General features: G+C 47.4%; 1 protein-coding gene and 1 long non-coding RNA gene across 15 annotated transcripts in view; one reads left to right on the forward strand and one right to left on the reverse strand.

Annotated features, from left to right (window-relative positions):
- The window catches only part of CTNND2 (catenin delta 2), a 3,400,942-nt gene that overhangs the window by 1,956,008 nt on the left and 1,432,449 nt on the right, over nt 1-12,485 (reverse strand). The window lies entirely within an intron of this gene.
- Nucleotides 12,086-12,485, forward strand: part of LOC143782256 (uncharacterized) — a 74,595-nt gene continuing 74,195 nt past the window's right edge. For both annotated transcript variants that reach the window (XR_013216907.1, XR_013216906.1), the window contains exon 1: nt 12,086-12,188. This is a non-coding gene — a long non-coding RNA (uncharacterized LOC143782256). The remainder of the gene's footprint in view (nt 12,189-12,485) is intronic.

Here is a 12,485-nt window from a genome sequence, read left to right on the forward strand (position 1 = left end):
ACTGTGCGCTGCCACGGCCGTGGCATGCTATTACGGATCAGCTGGCACCGCACAGTCTGAAGAAGCCGTAGGGAGTGGAGCGAGAGGCGAGGATATGCACTGCGCATGGCCACTGATCCCAGGCCCGCGGTGGGATTACATTAGACCACACTGCGAGGCGGGCTCTCGGACAGCGCGGCCGCACAGGCGCAGCCAGCCTGACACCAAATGATGTCAGAAGATGGGCAGCGCTAAGTGTGCCTGGCCAAGGGATAACATAACAGCGCAGGCTCCGGGACGGAATCAAACAACGATGAGGAGCCGGGGCACGGCGCCGAGGGGGTAGGAATGACAGCTGTGCTGCGTCATATTACGAAGGAAAGTCCCACCTCCGGGACGGTTTTACGGTATCAGTGGACACATTTTATAAGTGTTAAGTTCTGCGTGTGCAAGGAGCATAATGAAAATAGCTACCTTTTCCTTGTGCAGCATTACTGCTGCACAAGGTGGCTCTTTCAGTAACAAACGCCTTGGGGGGGGGGGGGGACAGGTTCCCTTACATTTCAGTTGTGTCAGCGTGGCGGTCGCAGGACACATTGCCGGCTACACAGCTGGGGATCAGCTGACGTTACTGAAACCCAATAACACTGGGTCGTATGTTTTGACTGTGCAGATGGCACTTCTGAGCCTCAACTGGCGTTGTTGGAGCCCAGGAATGTAAGTTCAGGTGGTTGAAAGATGAACACAACAGGAGACCTGGATAACGTATACAGTGACCTAATTATTTAATCAGGAGGAGGAGTGGCAAATTCCTGCGAGATCCAGGCCTTGTTCATTTTCAGGAAAGTAAGCCGGTCAACGTTATCGGAGGATAGTCGCATGCGACGGTCAGTTAGTACACCACCTGCAGCACTAAAGACACGTTCCGATAATACACTGGCCGCAGGGCAAGACAGCACCTCCAATGCATACTGGCTTAGCTCTGGCCATGTATCCAGCTTTGAGACCCAAAACTTGAAAGGGGAAGAGCCGTCTGGGAGTACAGCAAGAGGGCAAGACATGTAGTCTGTCACCATCTGACGGAACCGTTGCCTCCTGCTGACTGGAGCCGTCTGTGATGGTGTAGACTTTTGTGGGGGGCACACAAAACTGTGCCACAGTTGGGCCATACTGGTCTTGCCTTGGGCAGAGGCACTGCTTCTGCTCCCTCTTTGTGCAGAGCCTCCACCACTGCCTGGACGCACTGAGCTGCTTTGGAATGCACTAGCAGCACTTCTCTCAGTTGGAATGGAGAAGATGATGGAACTGACCAGTGTGTCTTGGTACTCCCGCATTTTTCGCTCCCGGTTCAACGGTGTGATGAGGCTTTCTACGTTGTCCCGGTAGCGAGGATCGAGGAGGGTGAACACCCAGTAATCAGACATGTTGAGAATGTGGTCGATGCGGCGGTCGTTTCTCAGGCACTGCAGCATGTAATCCACCATGTGCTGCAGACTGCCAACTGCCCAAGAAACGCTGTCCCCAGCTGGAGGCGTGATCTCTGCCCGCTCGTCATCACCCCACCCTCGCTGTACACACTGAGTACTGGACAATTGTGTAACTCCCTCCTCTGGACGGATGTCTTCCTCCTCCATTGACTCCTCCTCATCCTCCTCACAAACTGTCCCCTGCCTACGCGTTTGTGAGGAACCACGTGGCGCTGACTGTCCAGAAGATGATGGAAGTGGTGAATCCTCATCCTCCACCTCTTCCACAACATCATCCCTTAGCGCTTGCAGTGATTTTTCAAGCAGGCAGATAAGGGGGACAGTCATGCTGACTAGTGCATCATCTGCACTCGCCATCCGCGTGGAATAATCGAAGGGACGCAAAACCTGGCAGACATCCTTCATAGTGGCCCACTCTGTGGTTGTGAAGTCTGTACGGCGCTGACTGCGACTTTTGTGCGCCTGATACAGCTGGTACTCCATTACAGCTTGCTGCTGCTCACACAACCGCTCCAACATATGTAACGTGGAATTCCACCTGGTAGGTAGGTCACATATGATGCGATGTTCCGGCAGGCGGTGTCGGCGCTGCAGAGCCGCAATGCGCGCTTTTGCCGTGCTGGAACGCCGCAAGTGAGCACACTCTAGGCGGACCTTGTGCAGCAGTGCATCAAGATCCGGATAGTCCCTCAAAAAACTCTGCACGACCAAATTGAGCACATGTGCCAGACATGGGATGTGAGTGAGGTTGCCGAGGCCCAGGGCTGCCACCAGATTTCGGCCATTATCACACACTACCATGCCTGGCTGGAGATTCGCTGGCTCAAACCACACATCGCTCTCCTGCTTGATGGCATTCCAGAGCTCCTGCGCTGTGTGGCTACGATTCCCCAAAAAAATTAATTTCAAGACGGCCTGTTGACGTTTGGCCACGGCTGTGCTCATGTCGGTCGTAACAGGTACACGTTCATCACGGGTCCATGTGGAGGTGGACTGTGACGGCTCCTGCAGCGATGATTCTGAGGAACTGGTGTAAGAGGAGGAGTCAATGCGTACAGAATGGATTCCTGCAATCCTTGGAGTGGGCAGGACACGTCCTGCGCCACTCGCACGGTCTGTACCCGGCTCAACTACATTAACCCAATGGGCAGTGAGGGAAAGGTATCGCCCCTGTCCATGTTGACTGGTCCACGCATCGGTGGTGAGGTGGACCTTGCTACTGACGGCGTTCAGTAGCGCGTGTTTTATGTGTCCCTCCACATGCTTGTGCAGGGCAGGGACGGCTTGCCTGCTGAAGTAAAAGCGGCTGGGCACACTGTACTGTGGGACTGCCAATGACATCAAGTCACGGAAGCTGTCAGTCTCCACCAGCCTGAATGACAGCATTTCCAGTGACAGAAGTTTGGCAATGCCTGCAGTCAGAGCCTGTGCTCGTGGGTGGTTTGACGAGAAAGGCCGCCTTTTCTCCCATGCCTGTACTACCGATGGCTGTAGACTGGGCTGGGAGTGTGTGGTTGACTGGGAAAGTGGTGCTGCGGGTGGAATTACAGCGGGTCTCTGGACAACAGGGCCAGAGGTTCTTCCACGGCGATCCTGGGAGGAAGCCGAACCAGCTGCGTGTGAGCTAGAGGAAGAGGCAACACGAGCTGAAGAGGTGGTAGCTGCCGCTGTTGGTTGGCCTAGCTCTTCAGTGTGTTTGTCTAACTCCGCCGGGTGCCTGTTGCGCACATGTTTCCACATGTTGGAGGTATTGAGGTTGGCGACTTTTTGACCTCTTTTGATTTTTTGATGACACACCTTGCATCTGACATAGCAAATGTCATCTGCAACTGTGTCAAAAAAGGACCAGGCACTGCAAGTCTTGGGAGCCCCCCTTTTGACTTTTGGAAGAGACATGCTCCTTACGGGTGCCAAAGCGGAGGCTGCAGGATCCGCAGTCTTCCCCCTCCCTCTCCCTCTTTGGACCGTACGGGGAATCTCTTCCTCAGAGCTGCTCCCACCACCTTCCTGTCCCTGACGCCAAGATGGGTCAAGGACCTCGTCATCCACACTACCCTCTGCCCCCAACTGCTCCTCCCGGGTAGTCTCAGCAGCAGAGCACGCACCAGTAAGTGGCACCTGAGTGTCATCATCAGCTGATGCGGCCTGCGATGTGGTGAACGGAGCCACTGGCCCACCCGCCTCTTCAGAGGAAGACAGAAAAAGCTGTTGGGCATCACTGCACCCTGCCTCTTCTTCCATTTCTCCAATGCTGCTTGGCTGGCCCCCTGTTTCCAAGCCAAGAGATTCAGAGAACAGAAGTAGAGACGGCTCCTGTCCTGGGCTCTCTGTCTGCCTGGGCAATTTGGCAGGTGGTGAAGAGACAGATGGCTGCTCTCCAGTGCTCTGTGTCTGAGAGGATGTGGCACTAATGGAAGTTGATGCATTAGCTGCCATCCATCCCACAACGGCTTCAATTTGGTCTTCACGCAGCAGCGGTGTACGGCGCTCGGCGACAAAGCTGCGCATGAACGACTGTTCCCTCGTGAAAGTGGGTGCTGATGAGTCACCGGTGCCCGCAGCGGGCACAGAATCCCCACGTCCCCTCCCTGCTCCGCGCCCACGCCCACGTGCCTTACTCACTGCCTTCTTCATCGTGGTTGACTGATAAAGAAAAGCAGAAAAGTACTAACGGCTTTGTGTGCTTATTCCTGAAAAACTCCTCCTAACAGGTATAAGAAACACTAATTAGCTAAAGTGTGGACTAGACTTTAATATGAGTTAATGTGGCCTACACAAATGTAAAGTGGTGTAACTGGTGTGTTTGGTGAACTTTATTATTTATTTCTTTTTTGGGGGCTGAACTGACAACGGATAGAGCTGCAGTCACACGGAGACCGTGCAGACAGACGTTAACGGCGCTGTAAGGCCCAAAAACCCTCCTCTACTTTATCCTATGTAGTGTTTTTCCACAAATTAGCTGGAGACGGGTGGAAAGACACTAATAGGATTTTTTTAAATTAATTAGCAGCAGACTACAGTACTTGAAAAAAAATTAAAATTGATTTGGCGGTATGACGCAGTTAACAACCCTGAGCTGGAGACAACCAAGCTACGGCTGCTCACAGACTACAGGGCGAGCTGCAGTCACACGGAGACCGTGCAGACAGCCGTAAACGGCGCTGCAAGGCCCAAAAACCCTCCTCTACTTTATCCTATGTAGTGTTTTTCCACAAATTAGCTGGAGACGGGTGGAAAGACACTAATAGGATTTTTTTAAATTAATTAGCAGCAGACTACAGTACTTGAAAAAAAATTAAAATTGATTTGGCGGTATGACGCAGTGAACAACCCTGAGCTGGAGACAACCAGGCTATAGCTGCTCACAGACTACAGGGCGAGCTGCAGTCACACGGAGACCGTGCAGACAGCCGTAAACGGCGCTGCAAGGCCCAAAAACCCTCCTCTACTTTATCCTATGTAGTGTTTTTCCACAAATTAGCTGGAGACGGGTGGAAAGACACTAATAGGATTTTTTTAAATTAATTAACAGCAGACTACAGTACTTGAAAAAAAATTAAAATTGATTTGGCGGTATGACGCAGTGAACAACCCTGAGCTGGAGACAACCAAGCTACGGCTGCTCACAGACTACAGGGCGAGCTGCAGTCACACGGAGACCGTGCAGACAGCCGTAAACGGCGCTGCAAGGCCCAAAAACCCTCCTCTACTTTATCCTATGTAGTGTTTTTCCACAAATTAGATGGAGACGGGTGGAAAGACACTAATAGGAATTATTTGAAAAAATGTGCAGCAGCCTGCACTACTTCAAAAAAAAAAAAAAAAAAGGACAGTATGAGGCAATGAACCACCCTCCCTGAACTGAATACAACCAGCTATGGATGGCCTATGTGGCTGCACTCAGACTAGAGAGTGGGCTGCACTCACACACACACACACAGAGAGACCTTGCAGATCGCTGTGAAAACAGCGCTACAAGGCAAAAGCAAGGTGAATAGTAGGTGAACACAGCGGTTGCTAAATTAGCCTTTGGAAAGCACAAAGAAGCAAATCGCTATCTCTAAACTGTCCCTCAGTCAGCAAACAGCGTCCTGTCACTAACTGAATTCACAGCAGAGTGATCGCAAAATGGCGCCAGCGACTTTTAAACTGCATCATGACATCATTTCAGCAGCCAATCACAGCCTTGCCAGTACTTTCATGCCCTCCATGCTAAACAGGATGTGCCCACACTTGGAATCTTTCTCATTGGCTGAATTTCTGAATTTTGAATCATGGAACTTCCGATTCCGGTATCCGATACGCGCCAAGTATCGGAATCCCGGTATCGGAATTCCGATACCGCTAGTATCGGCCGATACCCGATACTTGCGGTATCGGAATGCTCAACACTAGTGAAGAATCAACAACAAGTGGAACAGAATTGTGAAGTTGAACAAAATGTATTGCTTATTTTACATTTTTGTGGAAATTCAAAAACTGAAGCCCCATTACTTTCAGTGCAGCAAACTAATTCCGGAAGTTCATTGTGGATCTCTGAATGATACAATGTTGTCCTAAATGCCTAATGAGGATAAATATAATCCACCTGTGTATAATCAAGTCTCTGTATAAATGCACCTGCTCTGTGATAGTCTCAGGGTTCTGTTTGAAGCACAGAGAGCATCATGAAGACCAAGGAACAGGTTCGTGATACTGTTGTGGAGAAGTTTAACCCCTTCATGCCGCGGCCCTTTTTCGTTTTTGTGTTTTCGTTTTTCGCTCCTCTCCTTCCCAGAGCCATAACTTTTTTATTTTTCCGTCAATATGGCCATGTGAGGGCTTATTTTTTGCGGGTCGAGTTGTACTTTTGAACGACATCATTGGTTTTACCATGTCGTGTACTAGAAAACGGGAAAAAAAATCCAAGTGCGGTGAAATTGCAAAAAAAGTGCAATCCCACACTTGTTTTTTGTTTGGCTTTTTTGCTAGGTTCACTAAATGCTAAAACTAACCTGCCATTATGATTCTATAGGTCATTACGAGTTCATAGACACCTAACATGAGTAGGTTATTTTTTATCCAAGAGGTGAAAAAAAATTTGCTTTAAAAAAAAAAAAAAGTGCCATTTTCCGATACTCGTAGCGTCTCCAATTTTCGTGATCTGGGGTCGGGTGAGGGCTTATTTTTTGCGTGCCGAGCTGATGTTTTTAATGATACCATTTTGGCGCAGATGCGTTTTTTTGATCGCCCGTTATTGCATTTTATCGCAATGTCGCGGCGACCAAAAAAACGTAATTCTGGCGTTTCGGATTTTTTTCTCACTACGCTGTTTAGCGATCAGGTTAATGCTTTTTTTTAATTGATAGATCGGGCGATTCTGAACACGGTGATACCAAATATGTGTAGGTTTTTTTTTTTTTTTATTGTTTTATTTAGGATGGGGCAAAAGGGGGGTGATTTAAACTTTTATATTTTTAATATTTTTTTCACATTTTTAAAAACTTTGTTTTTTCACTTTTGCCATGCTTCAATAGCCTCCATGGGAGGCTAGAAGCAGGCACAGCCCGATCGGCTCTGCTACATAACAGCGATCATCAGATCGCTGCTATGCAGCAGAAATGCAGGTGTGCTGTGAGCGCCGACCACAGGGGGGCGCTCACAGCAGGCCGGCATCAGTAACCATAGAGGTCTCAAGGACCTCTATGGTTACCATCCTGATGCATCGCCGACCCCCGATCATGTGACGGGGGTCGGCGATGACGTCATTTCCGGCCGCCCGGCCGGATGCGGTAGTTAAATGCCACTGTCTGCATTTGACAGCGGCATTTAACAGGTTAATAGCGGCGGGTGAATAGCGATTTCACCCTCCGCTATTTCGCGCACATGTCAGCTGTACAAAACAGCTGACATGTCGCGACTTTGATGTGCGCTCACCGCCGGAGCGCACATCAAAGCAGGGGACCCGACATGCGCAGTACATGTACGGTGCATGTCGCGAAAGGGTTAAAGCCGGATTTGGATACAAAATGATTTCCAAAACTTTAAACAACCCTAGGAGCACTGTGCAAGCGATCATATTGAAATGGAAGGAGTATCATACCACTGCAAATCTACCAAGACCCGGCCTTCCCTCTAAACTTTCATCTCAAACAAGGAGAAGACTGATCAGAGATGCAGCCAAGAGACCCATGATCACTCTGGATGAACTGCTGAGATCTACAGCTGAAGTGGGACAGTCTGTCCATAGGACAACAATCAGTCATACACTGCACAAATCTGGCCTTAATGGAAGAGTGGCAAGAAGAAAGCCATTTCTCAAAGATAGCCATAAAAAGTGTCATTTAAAGTTTGCAACAAGCCACCTGGGAGACAAACCAGGAAGAAGAAGGTGCTCTGGTCAGATGAAACCAAAATCGAATTTTTTGGCAACAATGCCAAACGATATGTTTGGCGTAAAGGCATCACAGTTCATCACCCTGAACACATCATCCCCACTGTTAAACATGGTGGTGGCAACATCATGGTTTTGGCCTGCTTTTCTTCAGCAGGGACAGGGAAGATGGTTAAAATTGATGGGAAGATGGATGGAGCCAAATACAGGACCATTCTTGAAGAAAACCTGTTGGAGTCTGGAAAAGACCTGAGACTGGGATGGAGATTTGTCTTCCAACAAAACAATGATACCAAACATAAAGCAAAATCTACAATGGAATGGTTCACAAATAAACATATCCAGGCGTTAGAATGGCCAATTCAAGGGAATGAAGGTTATGTAGGTCAATGACCTATAGTTACCTTCAGTCGCGGTGATGCGCCCTCTGCTGGATGTCCTCATGAACTGCAGCCTGGGAACTTTTTCCCACGCTCGACGTCATATGAGGACATCCAGCAGGGGGCGCATCACCGCGACTGAAGGTAACTATAGGTCATTGACCTACATTACCTTCATTCCCCGGGGTTTACAGGCACGAGCACAGCTGCATTATAGCAGAGCTCCTGCCTGTAAAATATTTTAACCCCTTCAGATGGATTTACATCGTGGGACGTTGCAGATCTACGGAAAGTATGTATATTGTTGGTTTATTATTTTTAATTTGTTAAAGAACGATGGTCTTCAGGTGGATTGAGAGAGCAATAAAATATTACAACAACCTGTGTGTTTATTTCATTAAAATACTTTGCAATATTGTGTGTGTGCTTTTTTTTAACCATTTCATACAATTGGATTAATAATGGATAGGTGTCATAATTGACGTCTCTCCATTATTAATCTGGCTTGATGTCACCTTACAATAGCAAGGTGACATTAACCCTTCATTACCCCATATCCCACCGCTACACGGGAGTGGGAAGAGAGTGGCCAAGTGCCAGAATAGGCTCATCTTCCAGATGTGCCTTTTCTGGGGTGGCTGGGGGCAGATGTTTGTAGCCAGGGGGGGCCAATAACCATGGACCCTCTCCAGGCTATTAATATCTGCCCTCAGTCACTGGCTTTACCACTCTGGTGGAGAAAATTGCGCGGGAGCCCACGCCAATTTTTTCCGCGATTTAACCCTTAAAATTAATAGCTACAGCGCCGAAATTTTGCACATACACACTACTAACATTAGTAGTGTGGAATATGCAAAAAAATGGGGATATGACATGGTTTACTGTATGTAAACCATGTCTCATATCATGTCGGGTTTAGGCAGGAGAAATGAAAAGCCGGCAATTGAATTACCGGCTTTAGGGTTAGGGGTAGGGTTAGGGTTTGGATCCCTTTATCACCTTGATGGTGGGGGGTGGCTTATCAGTGTGTATTCTTGTTTTTTTCTATAAAAACGCATGCGTTTTAAACGCAAACAAACGCATGTGCTTAAAAACGCATGCGTTTACATAGACAGCAATACGTTTTTTGCCGCAAAAAAAGCCTCTAGAAATTACTACATGTTGCATTTCCGCAACAAAATGCAAGCATGGAAAAAATGCATGCGTTGTCAAAGGCGGCAAAATGCATGCAAAAAAACGCATGCGTTTTTAATGTTAAGAATAGGGAAAAAAACGCATGCGTTTTTTTGCAGTAAAACGCAGCGGCAAAAAACGCAAATGTGAAACCTGCTTTAGCTGAAGGGGGTTTGTAGATATTGAGCAGTATTTATAAATTCATATAAAAAAAATTAATCATCCTTCCGAATCTTTCTTAATTGCTTGGACTGACCACCTCAACAACCTGTGTACCAGAACAACCACTCCCCTGGAATAGGACGCATGTGTAGCATGCTTCTGCCATTGTATCCAGGGCTTATTCGTCCTGGACACAGTTTCTGGTGTCAAATGAGTCTCCTGGAGACATATTATCTGTGCTTGCGTTTGGCATATCTGTGAGAATACAATATTCTGCTTCCTAGCACTCCCCAACCCTCTAATGTTCCACGACAGGAGTTTAAGTGATGCCATGTGGACTTTGTAGTAAATCTGTACACAGGTTAGTATTCACTTTTGGATCATTCAGCTCCATCACATACAAACCATTCATGCAAACTAAAATATAAGTGCAATGCTGGGTTTTATCTAAAAATCCAAGTAAACTCAGAATTATTGACCAACGGTGGCCACAAAAACAAAACAAGAGATGCCCATGAACTTCTTCAAACTGAAGCATAGGCATAAATGAACTCGTCATATTCTCCTCCATTTATCCGAACGACAACTAACAAATATAACGGATTTAACGCATACGCGTAAAGTAGCTCTGTCTACCCCCCCCCCTTTTCCTTTCTCACCATTCCCTACCATAGGGAGACATTACCGGGATTATTGGCCCGACCACTCAGCTTTTGCCAGACCCTTAGGGTAGCCGAGTTTTCAGACCAGGAGATGTGGCAATAACGCCCGCAGAAATGAGCGCCCCACCACACCTCCATTTTGAGGTCTCAATATTTACCATTATTCTTCCCAAGGAGCAGGAACCCAGATGTCTGCATACATAGGACTAACATATCATATGAATATGTATCATGATAGTCCACAGAATAAAACTTTCGGGGGGGAAGGTGCGACAATGTCTAATTAACCAATATTTTAACCTTTCAACAAAGCTATATGGGAGCAAGCAGTGTTAAAAATATACTAAGTAATCTTTTCAATTACCTAACTTGATACGTACGCAAGTATGAAATACAAATATTGCAAAAAAATTACGAACAAAAAGGTATAAAGGTTCAATCAGCAATCACCATCTGAAATATGATGTTCAACGCACACCCTACAATAAACCTTGCAACATTGACATGTAGTATCATGACTACTTTCTTTCTTGGAGATCCATTCCTCTGCCTCCGCCGGGTTCTGGAAAAAAGTTACCCTGTCACCATCCACCACTCTCAATCTAGCTGGGTACGTCATCGAATAAATGACATTAGAGTTCTTCAGATGTCTCTTGACTGAAGTAAAAGAGACTCTCCGTTTCTGTAAATCCGCCGAGAAGTCCGGGAACAACATCACGGTGGTATTTTCACATTTAATTGTTTGGGCTTTTCTTGCCAATTGCAGAATATAATCTCGGTCCTCCCAATTGAGAAATCTGGCAAGTAGAGGTCTAGGAGGAGCCCCGGGAGGATTCGGTTTTCCAGGCACCCGATGTGCTCGCTCCACCGCATAAGCAGCAGAGAAGGTGGCCTTCAGGAATAAATTGCGCATCCGTTTTTCCACAAAGTCAACTAGGATTGTTCCCTTCCGCTCTCTCCGGCAATCCTATTATACGAATATTGTTTCTACTCAATCTATTCTCCAGGTCATCATGTTTCTGGATACACATTTCCAACTTTTGTTCTATGACTCTGAAACTTTCTGGCAAAGGTGCTGCTTGGTCCTTCAGAATTGAGATTTTGTCCTCCGCCTGTCTGACCTTCTCTCCCAAATTAGACATATCATTACGGAGGAGACTCAAGTCAGTCGTTACTTCATCAATTTTCCCAGTCAATGAGGCTGTGCTACTCTGAATGGCGACCAGGAGTTGTGTGGAGACCTGCTTTAGGGTGAGTTCTGGCTCAATATCCTCTGACTCCTGTAAGAGTGATGACTCCTCTTGACTTGATTTATTTAAGGATTTTTTAGTTGTTATTGAGCTATTCCCCCTGGCGTGGGTTTTCAATTTTTCCATTGCAGAATGTGGTTTATGAGGACTCATAGTGCGTCTTCAAGATATGTACGTAATCTGAGATCTATTATTATTATTGGTTATGTAGCATGCTTTTGCAGAATAATTTGGTGGTCTGGAAATTAATTTCAAACAGGCTACAGAGTCATGTCTCTATTCAATTTCAGCAGTATATTCTTATGTGCAGTCAGCACAATACATAAAAAGAACACAGAGTGGCAGCAGAGAGCCGTGATCCACAAGTTCACTAGGACTTTATGTACTGGCTAGGAATTTCAGCTCCCACCAGCAAACAATGGGGAAGGGGAGGGAACGTTCACCCTCTGCAGCCCAGGAGATCAAATTCCCCCCACTATAGACAGGCACAGGCACACCAGTCTTCCAGCCATTGCAGAATCTCAAGTCTGTGGTTCCACAGCACACTGCCAGCCTCCCCACTTCTTCCACTTGTTGGGGACTCCCAAGATGGCACTGTCCCTCAGCTCAGTTCCCACCACAGACTCTCAGCAGCTCGTGGGGATCCGGACCCAGCGCTCAGCCTCCAGATGCTCCCTTCAGCCCCTCCACTGTCTTCAACTCACCGATAAGCCGACCTCAAGGTGTGTTATCTGTTCCACAGATCTGATGTCTGCTAACTTCCAGCACACTGCTGCGACAACTCTGCAGGCACTTTGTAATCCGGGAGAGACACAGTCACAACTTCTCCTGGAGATGTTCCAACGTGTTCTCTCACCACTCCAATCTTCAATTCTCCGTTCAGTGGTAAGGAGACTGATATTTGTGCCAATATCAGCAGGAGCTCAGTGGCATGCAACCTCTCTCCTAAGTGTCCTGGCCATGCCCCCTCTTTCCTTCAACTTGAACCAAGTTTCCTGTGCCTTTCTAGCTCACACATC

The sequence above is a fragment of the Ranitomeya variabilis genome, chromosome 6 (assembly GCF_051348905.1).
Source record: "Ranitomeya variabilis isolate aRanVar5 chromosome 6, aRanVar5.hap1, whole genome shotgun sequence".
In the NCBI taxonomy this organism is placed as follows: domain Eukaryota; kingdom Metazoa; phylum Chordata; class Amphibia; order Anura; family Dendrobatidae; genus Ranitomeya; species Ranitomeya variabilis.